The sequence below is a fragment of the Apaloderma vittatum genome, unplaced genomic scaffold (genome assembly GCF_000703405.1).
Source record: "Apaloderma vittatum isolate BGI_N311 unplaced genomic scaffold, ASM70340v1 scaffold3326, whole genome shotgun sequence".
NCBI lineage: Eukaryota > Metazoa > Chordata > Aves > Trogoniformes > Trogonidae > Apaloderma > Apaloderma vittatum.
Window position 1 is genome coordinate 1,085 of NW_009719825.1, and position 15,470 is coordinate 16,554.

Below are 15,470 nucleotides of genomic sequence, written 5' to 3' on the forward strand. Positions count from 1 at the left end.
ATGACTTGTATCTGATCCTGCTGTTGCTATATTAAATGATCTCTAAGGTCCCTTCCAACCTAGGCCATTCTATGATTCTGTGACAGCTTTTAAGATCTTTCTGGTTTTATTCTCTAATTAAATAGTAGAAAGCAGAATAGTTAAGAGTCAAGTTTTAGACAGTGCTTGAATTTTCTTGCAAAACTAGCAATGATTCCTCCATTTTTCTTGGAAGGCTGTATCTTTAGCTCAGAGGAGGAACATAGCATATTCTTTAGGGTGCAAAGGGTTTAGTGAGATTTTCTTTGGAAGGAGCTGGTTTTTTATGTGTTGTGTTTAATAAAACCAAGTTATGAAGTAGTTGTGAGGAACAAAACTGTTTTCTTTTGGGAAAGTGATGTCAGTTTACTTCCCCAGAAAAACTATTATGTTTCTTGATGGCTGGAAAATGTGAGAAACAAAGTTACTTAAATATTATTGCTTAAAAAACAAATCAGAAAACACTTTTTTTCCTACAGAAAATGGAGAATAAGATAAAATATCAAGGAGGAAATTTACCACTTCTTTTGCCTCTCATTTTAGGGTACAGTCAATGGTGTGCTGCTGGTGACGCCAAATAATATAATGTTTGATCCTCATAAAATGGATCCGCTTGTCCAGGAGAACGGCTGTGAAGAGTACGGCATCATGTGTCCAATGGAAGAAGTGATGTCAGCTGCTCTCTATAAGGAAATTGTGGACAGCAAAATTAAAGATTCGTTAACCATGTAAGATAGAACAGTATTTGTAAAGCTTTGAGTAAATGTAAACTGTACTGATATTGCTGACCATACAAAACTAGCAAAACCATGTTTTGTTCTGTTGTTTCCTTTTTGAGAACATCAAAGATTGGCTTTTAAAGACCCCTGAAAAAAACTTGCTTTGCATTTAAGTTCTCACATTCTGTATACTGCACAGAATAAATTCTCTTCTGTATCCATGGATTCTGATTTCCTCCAATAGTCTTCTTTAAAAATCAGTGCATAGCAAAAGGTACCACACCACTTCCCTACTATGAAAACAATAACAAATATATTCCATTCTTCAGTAATTTAAAAACTGATATACAGCATAGGAAGTTCCCACTTAAACAGCTTTAGGTAGAGAGCTTTGTTGTTCACCATTTTCCACCTGCTTCTCAAAATCTTCGTGTCTAATAAATGATCATAAGACTAAATTTGAGATTTGTATATATTCTTATGGCATCAAGAGTATTTTTTCCCCCCCTTTTGGCTAGGGACTGAACTGCATTTTTCACATTTAGCTATAGCATTGTTTGGAGTAAATGCAGTAGAGTTAGATCAGTGAGCTTGAATTGCTTAGTGTGGAAGCATTTAAAACTTTTAAAGACTTTAAATAGCATTATGAAAAATTGTTGTTCCATTCTGGCTGTTGCCTAATTTTTATACTGTCCTCAGAAATATGATAAATCCCAACATTAAAGCCAAGAAAGACTTAAAAATAATATATAGATAGTCCCAACTTTACTTGTCACAGCTTATAAAGCAAACATGTTTGCAGACTACCTTACCATGTAACTGCAGGAAAGTGGACTACTTTAACCAAGGTAGAGTTGTCTATACATATGAAAAGTTGTTTGCCTAATGTGTAACTCTTACAAAACACAACCATTTTAAGTAAAAAATATGCTCAGTAACTCTGAAAAATGCCCTTTTACAGTTCTTACAGGTAATATGCTAAGCATATCTTGCTTCATAATCTTATACATCTAGACACCAAAAAGAAATAACTTGTCTCATACCATTTTTAAACTTGGGTTTAGTAGAAACCTAATAGTAAACTGGTATCTTGACGTGGTGTTGTTTGCTGCCTCAAGTCATGTGTTTCTTGAGAGAGCAACTAATGTACATAATACTACAGTAATACTTCAGGAGCTTTTGATGTAGGATTATGCTGCCTTCAGCATGATTGCTTTCTGGACGTGTTTTTTTCCAGTTTGAGTTGTAAAGAGTTGCTCATAGTTCCTGCTGCAACCTATGTATAGTGTGTGTAATGAGAATATGAAAATTAGATGAGGCTTTTTAATTTACATCTTAATCACAATACTGCAGTTGCAAAACAAGTCTTTTTTCCTAGTGTGTGTGTTTTCTTAATGACTCATTGACTTACAGATTTGCCTTCCGTGCCCTGTTGATTATTGTGCTCTTGTAGCTGTGCATTTTGTTTTGTTTACAATATAAACATATATGGAACGAGAACATATCTAATAACAACAGGTCACACTGTGCACTTAGAGCCCTGTATATCCAATTTGATATATCTTTCTTGTCAACTTGATTAAATGGAATACTAACTCCTGAGTTTTCTTCAATCCCAGCACTTTTAGGCCTTAACCTCAGCAAAATTTGAGGCCTGTTTGTAAATTCTGGCAAAAATAAAATTCAAATTTCTTAAATCTGAAAGCAGAACTCCCAACAACTGGAACTAGGTCTGATACGACCTGTGTGTCTCAAGTTATTTGATACTTCATGTTTTCCCACTCTTGGTTTGTTTGTTTTTTTTCTAAATTATCCACTGTTATAATTAACCTTCTTCCTCTCCCAGTTGTGCCGTCAAACTTTTTTAAACTTGAAAAACAATCTGAATACTGGAAATTACTGATATAATGGAAACAGATCGTAAGACCAATAGCTTTATAAAAATGTGTTTTCATGTTGTATGGTTTCTATATATAAGCCACAATCTGTACTGAAACTGGGGAAAAAAAAAATACATCTGAAAACATACAAAGTTTTTGCAGATTTCGATGAAGTTTAGGTTGTACTTGTCCAAAAGCACCCTAATACTAGCAGAATTCTGAAAAATTAAGTAAACAGCCCAGTCTAATAGAGCATAGATCCTAAACTGTAATCCACAAGCCTTGTAAGCAAAATTACTGCATCAGCACAAGCTTAATATCAGCTTCCTGTTAACGCTTGGATAAGAGGGTACATATGCATTCCAATCATCCTGAGTTTTTATAGTCTCAGTAATGTCAGTAATATGTCCTAATAGAATAATAAGTTCATAGAAATGTGAATTGGATTTGTGTTTCTTCAAAACGGGAAATTAAGGTACTAACTAGCTTCTTAAAAGCATTTGATACTAAGCAATGGAAGATGTCCTTGTGGTAGCAAGGGAGTTGGCATTGAGAACTTCAGTGAAAAGTAGGTTTAAACATGAGAATTTTTTTCTGAAGTTTGTACAGTGCTCATTTTTTTTTGACAACACTGGAAAAAACATGAATCATGTAGATATTATTGAGCATGTTCACAGTCCCCTTATACTCCCTCTGAAACTTAGAGAATTTCTGGTTATCTTATTTTAAAAAGCATAAGATTTAAAAAGAATAAGATTATTTCCTTTGGGGAAAATAAGTTGTTCTTTTATCCTTGCTTTTTTTTTGTACACTACTGAGGAGCATTTGATGTCTACTGTTTAAATTGCTCAGATGTACCATGTAGTTCAGCATTTGTTTTGGCTAACAGTGGTACCCTCAAAGTTCAGGTACCTGACTGGTGAAGACACTAATCACTGTTAGGTATTTTCGGTAGACAGAATAAGATTTACCCTGATGGTTTCTGTTCTTCCTTGACTAGCTTAGATGGTTGAGGTTAGACCAGATGATTTCTGTCATTGGTTTTTTACCAGTGAGCTAGGTATCAGCTTCATAATGGGAAGGGATAGGTCTATACTGGCCTCTTTGGTAGACAAAGCATAAAAGCTTTTGGAGAATTTCTACCTTTAGACTTCTATGGTTGTGTGTAGCTTTTTGTTGGTTTGCCCCTGTGTTTTATTTTCACACTTTAAGCATCTCAAACAGTATTGTTGGTTTCATGGGAGAGCTTCTACTTGTGAAAGTAATGTCCTGAAGTTGAGAAGTCCTATCTCTGTTGTGCTGACAAAAGTTCTGCCATAAGCTTATTGTTACAAGAACATAAAGTTACACTTGTTGCCTAAGTTTGCTTAATTCTTCTTTTTGTTGTTGTTTTTTTTATTAAGAGGACCCTTAATATTTCTTTTTTTTTTAGCATTAAACAAAACTTAAAGAGCTTCATGGAAAAGACACCTGGTATAATAATATTCTTATTTGTTCAACAGAGATGTAGAACAGCTGTCTGTAAGGGAACTTTGCCATTCCAAGAAAGCTGCAAAGAGCAATACAGATGAAATGGATTCCAGGATTCGGGATACAGGCAATGATAGTGCTAGTACTGCCCCAAGGAGCACAGAGGAGTCTCTTTCAGAAGATGTCTTCACAGAATCAGAACTCTCTCCAATCCGTGAGGAACTTGTTTCCTCAGATGAGCTTCGCCAAGATAAATCTTCTGGAGCATCATCAGAATCTGTCCAAACGGTAAACCAGACTAGTGCTGAATGTTTAACAACCATTTCGGACTCAAATGAAGCTGCCAGTGACTTAAAACCCAGTGGTGAAACGGTTCTAAGTGTTAAACAGTTTGGTAGCCACAGCTTAGGTTCAGAAGGTGCTGAAATGTCAATAAAGGGGGGGCAGGAACCTAGTGAAAATATTGCAAGTGTCCTCCAGCAGTCTTTGCAAGGATCGCATGGAAGCGGAGAGCATGAAAAAGAGTTGGAAGTGGGCAAGGATCAAGATTCCTCACTAGGAAAAGGATCAGAAGGAAAGAGTAACACTGGAGAGGAATGTCCATGTGAAGATACAACAGAATCTCAAAAGAAAGAGCCAACTAACAAAGGCAAAGTAGTGATGGAGGGAACGCAAGACTCGGAGACAGAAGTTGAGGAACTCCGCAAACTCTGGAAGACCCACACTATGCAACAAACCAAACAACAAAGAGAAAACATGCAGCAGGATTCACAAAAAGAAATTAGTCAGAAAACTGGGACTGTAGGAGATAGGCAATTAGAAGGTGAGTAACTATTTTTATGTTAGCCTTCAGATTTACATGTGTCTTCCTCCAGCTCATCAGAATTTTCGTTGGTTTTCATTCCACAGAACGTATCTCTCCTATATATTGCTTATTTCTCATTGGCTTAAAGATATACTTCAGTTATACCTTATATAAACCAATGGGGAAAATATTACTCAGGAAACTGAAAGTGTGGATACTTCTGTTACTGTCATTTTCCTTCGATTAAATTAAATTATATTTACAGTCGTATTAAAGCACAGTATCTTTGTAAGGGAGACTTAAATGAGCCTGTAAAATCAGACCCATGATGTACTGGTCACTGTAGAGCTCAAAATTAAAAACATTCCTCAGCAGTCAGCTAGCTGTCACTTAAATTTTCATCCAATCTACATGCATATGAATTAATTTCAGAGAGTGAATATAATCTTATTTATAGCATGTCTACCTTGTGGTTAAGGTTTATGATGTGAAAAGTGAGCACTGGAGTCATAACACTCTTGGTTACTTTCAGGACTTTGTTTCATTTTCATCCTGTCATGCTTTCATGCTGACTAGAACAAGGCTGAGCATACAAAAAGTGTATTTCAGGATAAATAAGACCTAGGTGGTAAGGAACTAATGCTGTGGATGTGGGGAACAGCTAGACTTATTTCTTGAGCACTTTTATTCCTCTGCAAGGGTCAGACCCTAGGATTAGTAGTTGGAAGTTGTTATGAAAGTCTACCGAAGTTACTCAATTCATATTAAAAACAAATGTTGTGTCTTATTTAAAAGTAACTTGAAGTTGTATATTCGATTTTGCTTTTTAAAAAAATCCGCCATTTTCTTATATCTTACTTACCATCTTACTGATGGAGGTGAACTCTTTGCTTTAATTGTGCACTGTTTGGGGGGATAGAAAGAAAACATCTGTAATGCCTGTCACAAATTAGTAGGTCATATATGAAGTGCATTTGAAGGTCAAATTGTTTATGTTAGTAATTGAAAGCTCAGATTGTATTGAATGGAGTAGTATATTCTTTGGTTGGCAGAAAATCATCTTACACTTCAGATATGGTGGTTTGGGGTTGCTTTTTGTTCCCTACTATTGAGGAAATAACTGAATTTTGAAGCAGATTAATAGTTGTATCATTCTCTTTGTTTTTTTCTTTTATACCTTAAATACTGAAGGAAACCCTCTGGCAAAAATGTCAGCTGGCAGTAGTTGCTGGTTGTGACTTCTGAAAAATGCAAGCACAAGTGTTCTTTGCCACAATTGCTGCTTTTTTAATAATTGAGTAGTATTTGTAATTCAATTGCACTAGATGCTTTAGTTTTGTTAGTTTTCTCAAAGAGTGTATTATTAAGTCACACTACACATTTTTATTCAGGATGATCTGCACTGTCACAGAGTATATAGCTAGAAGCCTTCTGCACATGGTGTTACATGGTGTTACAACCTCCCTGAAGGTTGCAGAGATAAAATAGAAAGATTTTTTGTTATAATTATTTATTTTTTCTTTAAAAGGAAAAATTGCACATGTTACGTTTGGAGATTTGTGCCGACAACTTCAGTTTGAATTCAGTTGAAATTACTGTATGTTTCTTATTCTTGCATTTTGTAAGGCAAGGATGTAAATAAAACAAAACTATGAATTAATATTTCTCAGTCTCTGAATAGTTTTGGTGAAGCTTCTACTAGCTTTATCTACAGGCAGATTTATATAGAGCCAAGGTAAAAACATAGATCTATTACTTAAGTCTTGAAGGCTAACAAAGACTAAATATTTAAGGTCTATTAACAGTAGTTCACTATAAAACATTAGGTCATTACAAAAATTGAAACACTCTAAATGGTATCTAATATGCTGTCTGTCAAGCTGATACTCTGAAGTAGTCACACTGTGAGTTTTGTGTCACCGAGTTACCTAGATAGGTCTTTTTATCTCCTACATATAGGAAGTACTTGGTCTAGAATAGAATCAAACAAATAGCTAAAATAGCTAAAAAGATGTCCCTTGGAATTATTATTTTTGTTTGTTTGTTTTTTTTTTACCCAGGACTCTCTCATATTCCGCTCTGTTTTTATAGACACTTATGTTAACCACTAGACTGAAATAAAAGCTAGATGTAGTTGATACTTTGGAGGAATTATACTGGTTTATAACCAGTATATAAACTGAAATGTCATTAAAGCTAGCCTGTGTCTGATGCTTAGTTGGCTGGATATTGGCCAAGACTGAAAGGAAAAAGTATGATGGACAATAGCCATTACTAAAATGTTTTTTTCCCCAATTAATTCTGTATCAAATACAGGAACATACATTGGAGAACGTACATTGCCACAAAGTTCATGTGCCAGTCCTGTGAAATGGTTTATTTTGGGTTCTTTTTGATTTATGATTATTCTACTATACTGTACACTGCAGGTATGATTCTAAAATACTGTAACTGAAGACTAGTAGGTGCATATTTAAATATTTACTGAAGGAAGAAAATATTTTGTGGAACAGTGCTATTCTAAGCTTCAGAGTGAAAATCTGATTGACCAAACATACAGTAGACATTTTCATAGATCAAGAAGGTTACGTTTCTGTGCTTAGTGTTTCTGTAGTCTGTGTAGACACTGAAGGAGAACTTGAGCTGTAAAGATGACTGTACTAGAAAATTGAAAAATAATTGTATGTACATGTAACACCAGAGGTATGTCCTTTCGTTATCGTAGTTGGTCATAAGAACTCTTAAATTTGCATTATTCTTCCTTGCTTTAAAAAGTCTTTTGTGGCTAGAGCTCATTTCCTAGCATTTGGACAATTAATCTAGTAAAGGAACAATTTTGAGAAAGGCTTCTTCCTTTATCTTGTGCTGACTTGACAATCCAAATCTTGGAGGTAATCATAGAATTCTATTAGTTCAATTAAATGTACTACTGGAGGGGAAAAATCCCGTACCATAATACCCAGTATACTGCAGCCAGAGGTGTTGTTCGTACCTTTGAAGTGTTTGACACAGCTCACAAAATTAAAATTCATCTTGATCTTCTATTAGTAGTGCCAGAACTTTTATTTCTAAAATTAAAAGTAACTAATGAATGTGAATCAGGTCTTTAGTACTTACTTAATGCTCTATCTTTTGCATGTGTATGGAGTATCTTTTTAACAGTGGGAGGGATATCTGATTTAGTGTTGAGGGATACCCATTGAGAATGCCTTCTGAAACACTTTCAAGCATGGATTAAAGGCCAGTCATAATGGGATGTGAGGTTGGAAGCAGAAACAAATGTTAGAATTATTCAACTTTGTACTCTGAAGTTAATTATGCTGATGCAATTTATGTAACAGAGAAAGGACAGGTAATTATTACTACCTATGTTGCCTCACCTCGTGTTACTTAATATTTCTCCATCTTCTATACCTGTATTGCCTAATACAAAATTGGCTAATAATTTTGTTAAGCTCTTTTGTACATTTTGGATAGCTTCCTTTTTCTTACTAATAGGTTCTTCTCTTACAAAAGAAAAAAGACGACATCGATCTCACAAGTTTCTGTGTCTCAGGGTTGGAAAACCCATGAGAAAAACATTTGTTTCGCAAGCAAGTGCATCGATGCAACAGTATGCACAGAGGGATAAAAAACATGAGTACTGGTTTGCTGTTCCACAAGAAAGGTAAGAAGGAGGTGGACTGTAAAAATCAACACTTTCCAGTAGGTCTTTGTCCTTTATTTTTTTTCTGCACCATACAAAATTTTCCAGTGACTCTGTTACGCAACACAAGAAAAAGGTCAACAACTGAGGATACTGTGAATTGGCATGTACTTAATACTGCAATACCTCATTCCCATACTGAAGTTTTACTGATTTACGTGGGTTACGTGCAGTTTCAGCTAATAGTTTCTCATGGTATTATTTAGGTTTGTGTTTGTAGCAAGTGAATAATGAAAGAGAGATCCAAGTAAGTGGTGTCTGATGAAGGAAGTGAGTTCTGCAGCAAATTTTTCGTTGTCGTTACCTGTGTTTCCCCTTATTTGGAAACTTTTAAAAAATTCTCTCTGCTTCTTAAAGCTCTGAATTCAGAATTGCTAGCTGGCATTCTTTTGTCTTATCTTTATGCATAGAACATAAAACTTTTTCCAAGAAGCAATTTAAACATGTCTACTGGAAAAATATCTAAATTTGTTGCAGTGATTCAAAGATATAAGACGTCCATGCTTACTCACTGGTAAAGTCTTGAATTTTTTAATGATCTTTCCTTTGACCTATTTTCAAATTGAATATGATTTTTTTGACTGTATTGGAGATTATTGTGTCTTTGTCAGAAGAGGGGGGATAAAAAGAAACAAACAACAACACAAAGATTATCAGCTATCATCTTGTATAAATACCTACACACAATGATCAAGTCACTTTTCCATCTTTTCTTTTGAGCTGAATGACATAGACTATCCAGTTGGGGCACTGCAGTTGAGGACAGATATGGATCAATTGGAGAGAGTCCAGAGGAAAGCAGCAAGACTAATTAATTCCTAGAAAGTGTAACATATAAAGAAAATTAGAAGTAAGTGGGGTTCTTTCATCTAAAGGAGAAAAGGTGAATTACAAACATAAAATCATTTCATACTTAAAAGTTGGCTGCAACAAGAAAGGCTGTAGTATTTTTTTGTGTGTCCACTGTGAATGGAGATGTATAATAGACTGAAATGACATCAAAATATTTGAGTGTTCCAACAGAGAGAATTGAATCTGTGCTAGCACACTACTAACCTGCTTTTAAACATCATCTCTGTCACCCCTAAAGTGGTGGAGATAATGCAGTTTCTTGAGACAAATATCCGTCCCACTAATTCCAGTATAGTGATCTCTTGTGGTTACATTCAACTACATTTTCTTGTTCTATTCATATCACATTTCATGTGACAACAGATAAACATTTCACATATGACAGTGCTGTCTAGGTCAGCTGATAAAAACGATTACCCTTTCTTTGGGCCATCTTCTAATGTAGCAGAGCAAGTACTTGTCTTCAGCATAAAGCAGAACTGATCACCTGTTACAGAAGAAATGGTTCTTAGTTTAGAGTCTGTATCTCATCTCCTTGAAAAATACTCCACCTGTGAAGGGTTTCTCTCTCTGACTGCATCAGGAATTGGTAATCTGTTCTTTAGCCATCCAGCGTGTGTCCTCTAAAGTTTCTGAACACAGAAGGTCACATGTGGTGGCAGTGGGGTGCTCATTCTCTTAATTCAGTGTTATTCTTCCTGAGTGATACTCTGCATAGGTCAAAATGCTCAATGTAAATCAGTTGGTTTTGTTGCTTAGGTAAGAAAGCTAAGTTAGGTATCTGACAAACATACATTATTTCAGTGTTCTTGATCTCAAATGAGCCAATCTGGGAAGCAGTGTCTTAAATGTCCAGTTTTATTTACTTTTACTGGTGTAGTTATACACTATTTCAAATTCTTAAGAAGTTAAAGTCAGGATTTTTTTAAATTTAAGTTTTCCTACTTGTGAAACGCTTGAAAATTGATACCTTGTTTGGTGCATAAGGAGCCTGCAGCTTCTTGTTCTGCCTTTATCATACAACTTATGTAGCCTTACGCATCTGAAGTGTTGTATTCTCTCTTACTGTCAAAGACGTGTATCTTTTTTCCCCTGTTTCTTTCATCAGTGTTATCCAGGAATCTTAATTTGAACAGGGTCAGTTACTCAAATTCACCCTAATTAAGGGACTGTTACTACATACCTGCGTGGTGCATCCTCTTAGAGAGAGAGACACATGAAAATTATAGCTCCTGGGTTTTTTGCTGCTGTCTTTTCCTGTTCTTCCAGTATTCAGCTTTGCAAGGATTTAGTAAGGAGGTGGAGTAAGAGGGGTGCCTTATCTACTCATACCTGTAGTAATTCTCCCGGTCTGTATAATTCTGATTACGTGTCTTGGAAATGTTCAGCTCTTACTCAGCGTTGGGGAAAACAGACATGCAGACATCTCTATTATTTATGCTTTTATGTAACTCTTTTTAATTAAGTGTTGTATTTTGGAAGTTATTTCAATTGTAAGCAGAGGTTTCCAATGGGACAGAAATGTGTATAGTCAGTTGCCAACTTGTTTCCTGTTTTTCCTTCAGTGTCAGGTTCATGCAGTTTAAAAAAAATAACTAGCTTTTTTTCAAATGTGTCTCTAATACCTAATAAAACATGAAATAGTAAGTATTTTGATTTTAACTGTAAATTCTTCATGATTATTAGACATGACCTAAAAGATCACAAACTTACCTTTTTTTTCTTTTCTTCCTGTATCTTTACTTGACTTTTCTAGGACAGATCACTTGTATGTGTTCTTCATCCAGTGGAGTCCAGAGATATATGCAGAAGACACTGGGGAATCTCTTCGGGAACCTGGATTTATAGTGGTAAAAAAGAAGGAAGAGCCTGAAACTAGTGAAGAATTGACTACTGACGATGCTGCTAAAGAGTGGGAGGTAAAGATCAGTGTCAACAATTGTGTTGGGTTTTTTTAATACTTTCATAGGAATATATTTAAAATAGTTATAAATACTTTCCAATAAGAACACCAAAGCAACTTGCTTTATTAGTCTGCTTACTGTGATCATGACTATTTAATTTATGCCATCCTAATCCTTTGCTCTAACATCAGTTCAGGGCAACATTTCACAATTACAAGTCATTTTTTTATGGAGCATATTGCAACTTAAAATTCAGAGTTGAAAAGGATGTGAGACAGCAAGGAATTTGCAACTTTGAAGCAGACATAGTTTTCAGTAAAGTAAATTCAAGTAGCAGATAGTTTTCTGTTATTTATTACTCTTGTATCTAGAATGTTGAGTACTTACTGGTAAGTCTCAAAACAGGGAGAGACAACAAAAAAGGAAAATCAATCTATTAATGAAATATTTTTCCAATACTTTAGTAATTAACTTCTCACTTATAACTTCTTCATACATTAAGGTGCTGTTGCATGGGTTTTAATAGTATATTGTAACTGGAACTATCTCTTTTTTTTTTTTTTTTTTTTTTAAGAAACACGTTTCTCCTATGTGAATCTGTGTCCACTGTGTTTCTATGGACACATCTTTACATGTCTACATGGCTTTGTTTTGTAGTGTACCTACAGTTAAAGCACTTGTAGTCTTGTGCATTCAAATGTCAGTAAAAAGTTCGATTCTTGTTTTATATATATTGTAGAAGTATTTCATCAGCACTGTTTAACTTGAGTCTTGAGACAGCAATTACAAACCCTGACTGTAAGACCGATTTTTTTCCTTTTTCTTTCCCCTTCCCGGCCCCGCAGTGCAGTATATTTAAATTTAGGAAGCCTATACTTGTTCATGTAGAGCATAAAAGAAATTTTAAAACACTACAGTAGTCTAACTACAGGTAATAGTTTCTGATTTTAGCTCTGAAACTTACAATTATAGTAGAACTCTGATTTCAAGCTTCTCACTTAGCTGAAGTATTAGGCACGGAGCATTTTGTGCTTGGAGATATTGAAATCAATATCATCAGTATCATCAAAGCATGTCTCTTGAATCTTTATATTTCCAGCATGTATTTTGCTCAAGTATTTTTACCAGGAATGTGTTTTGGTGTTGACCCTTGCTCAAAACCTTTATAAGTATTTCATGTTTTAAAATTTGGCTTTTGGAACATGGGGATCAGCAGCAATGATCACTGTTATGGTTTGCAGCACGGTATGTCTCTCTTTTAATGAGCTCTTCAGTAACTTTGCACCTTAATATAATTACAGAGTAATTTCCACAGAAAATAATACATATTTTTCTATAAATTTTTAGGAGTTATTTCTGAAGGTAGTAGAAGCAGCACTTTTCCTACATGTATTAAAATCTTTACCACAGAATGAGGTCTTCCCTTCAGCCTTTATTTAGGTCTCCTCTGAAAACAATTGTAGAAGATATGGTAATAACAGTATTTTTGAAATATATGTTATATGAAAATTATGTCAAGTTTGGCTCTCAAGATTATCAGATGATGACTTGGTGGATTTAGAAGTTAGTGTGATAAATGAGATGGATAATTTTTATTTTTTTTACTTTTAAGAAAATACTGTTATGCAAGTACAAGAAATATGCTAATGTGGTCTTCTGTGCATTTTAACTTGAGTAGTGTGACTTCTTATGACTGATTTGTAGCACAAATCCAAAAGATGTTGAAAACTAACTTTTTAATCAGAAACGTTTGACAGTACCCAGATGGTTCAACCTGTCATTACGTACAAATGCATTTTAGTGTCTTTTAACATATGTGTTAGAAAGTACCAGTACATATAGGGAATTGTGACTGTTCTTGTCATATCCATTATTCCCACTGAATTTTAGTCATTGTTTTCAATCAAAATGCTTCCTTCTTTTAACCTAACAAGCCTTTTTCTCTGTCAGCTTTTAATCCCGGTATAATCTAAGGTAGCAGGTGAACAGTATCGTTGAAACTTTTTTGTGGGTATTGAGACGAAAAATAGGTTGCTGCCTTCAGAACACATCGATGGGAAAACTCAGAGTGGAAGGCAGATGGAAAGCAAAATCTTTATGTACAAAAGTACATCACAAAAGTGCATCACAAAGCACTGTTGATATGCCAGAGGAGGAAGCTAGTGAAGTAGCTTTTCTGAAAAAAATGTTCTCTCTGCTACCTTTGGCCAATCTTAGAACTGGCGAAGCAGGGAAGAGGATTAATGAGTAACCCAGGTGTGGTGCTCTGAGGCAACTTTTGCTTCTTTGGTGGTGCTATCTTAACGCATTCAGCAGTAGCTTTTTTTGTGAAGTACTGAGCTGCTTTTAGTGTAAAACTGATTATGGGAAGAAGGAACAAGCAACATCAACGATCAGGAACATGTAACAAGTGGTAGAGATTAGCTTGTAAGTTTATTAAATGGATCAATGAATAGGACTGAACTCTCGCTCTGAACTTAGTCTTGTTTTTCATCAGTTTATGCTCTCCTGCCTGTATACAGAGTAGTCTGTTTACTGTCAGCCTTTTTCCTGAAGTACTCCAGTAGATGTAGCCTCAACTGGTGTAGTGGCAAAGAGACCAAGACTCTTGCTGTTGTATTAAACACTTGTTTGAACAAATACTGCACTGTATGAAGTGTCAAAAAAAATAATAAATTAAAAATTGGAGAATCCCAGGGAATCCAGCTAAGCTGGCTTTTTTGTATTATATACTACACACTTAATAGATTCATGGTTATTTCTAATAAATCAGTTATCTGCTACTGTCTAACATTACCATCAGTAAAGGGGGCTAATTGACAGTGATCATTTGCTTAGCGTTTAAAGACAAGCTCTGTGTGCGGTACCTCAGAGCCTCTGTTTCCAATGTTGTTTCTCAGTATCTGCCTTCCAGACAAACATCTACCTGTCCTGTTGGCAAAGTTCTCTAAAAAGGATACTTCTTCACTTAAGATTAGCTCATGCTAAATGCTCGACTGCGCACTGGAAAATGATAGACAAGAGATTTATCTACTATGCAAGAAGTAAAGCCACGCTGCTAGCTTTTTGATGGTGTTATCACCATCCATTCTTCTCAAGTATCTCTTTCACATTCTTAAGTGAATGGGTGTGCACCAAAGAAGAGGCTGCTCTGGATTGTGTGGTTTTGATTTGTTTGTGAGCTTTTGTTAACTGTCTCTACTGAGCCTTTGGAGGTATAATGTTTTATTTTTTTTTAGTGTGCATAAGTTCCAGTGTTAATGGCTTCCTTTATCTGTGAGCACAAATAATTAATACTGTTTAGAAACCTATGTATTGATAAACAAATTCCTTCTCCAAAGCACATTATATACTTGCCTCTAAATATGGCAAGATTTGATTGCAGGCTGACTGTTCCTGTTGTACAGTGCCTCAGAAGCAACTTCTGTTGGTACTTCATAGTCTAATTTTTTCTCCTTTAAGTTCAAGTTGTGAATATAATGATATGTATAGAAATTAATGATGTCGTGTTAATGTGTTTGCTGTTAAGTGGCTGCTGATGCATTAGCATCGTTTTGGTGCCAATTAGTACCACAGATTGAAAGCATTATCTTGTGTTGATAAAGGCACGGTACCACAGTGTTTAAAAGCAGAAAAAAGGTCCTCAAGCAGTGCTAATGGGATTGGTCTTACGCTTGAAGAAGTTTAAAATGAGTTAAAAAGAAAACCTGCGGTCTCCAAATCATGCTTGAGAAATGAGTTTTCAAGTAACACAAGTATTTCCTGTTTTTATCAAGTGCTAATTGTTTCTTACAGCTGTGTAAGAGATTGCTTTTCTGAAAGAAGTGTTGATATTCTCTATAAAGGATAAATGTGCATAAAAAAGCCCAAAACAACCAAACAAAAGAAAACATCCGAAGAGATGAGAGCATAGAATCATAGCACGTCAGGGGTTGGAAGGAACCTCTAGAGATCATCTAGTCCAACCCCCTGCCAGAGCAAGATCCCCTAGAGCAGCCACACAGGAACGCGACCAGGTGGGTTTGGAAAGTCTCCAGAGAAGGAGACTCCACAACCTCTCTGGGCAGCCTGTGCCAGGGCTCTGTCACCCTCACAGTGAAGCCGTTTCTCCTCATG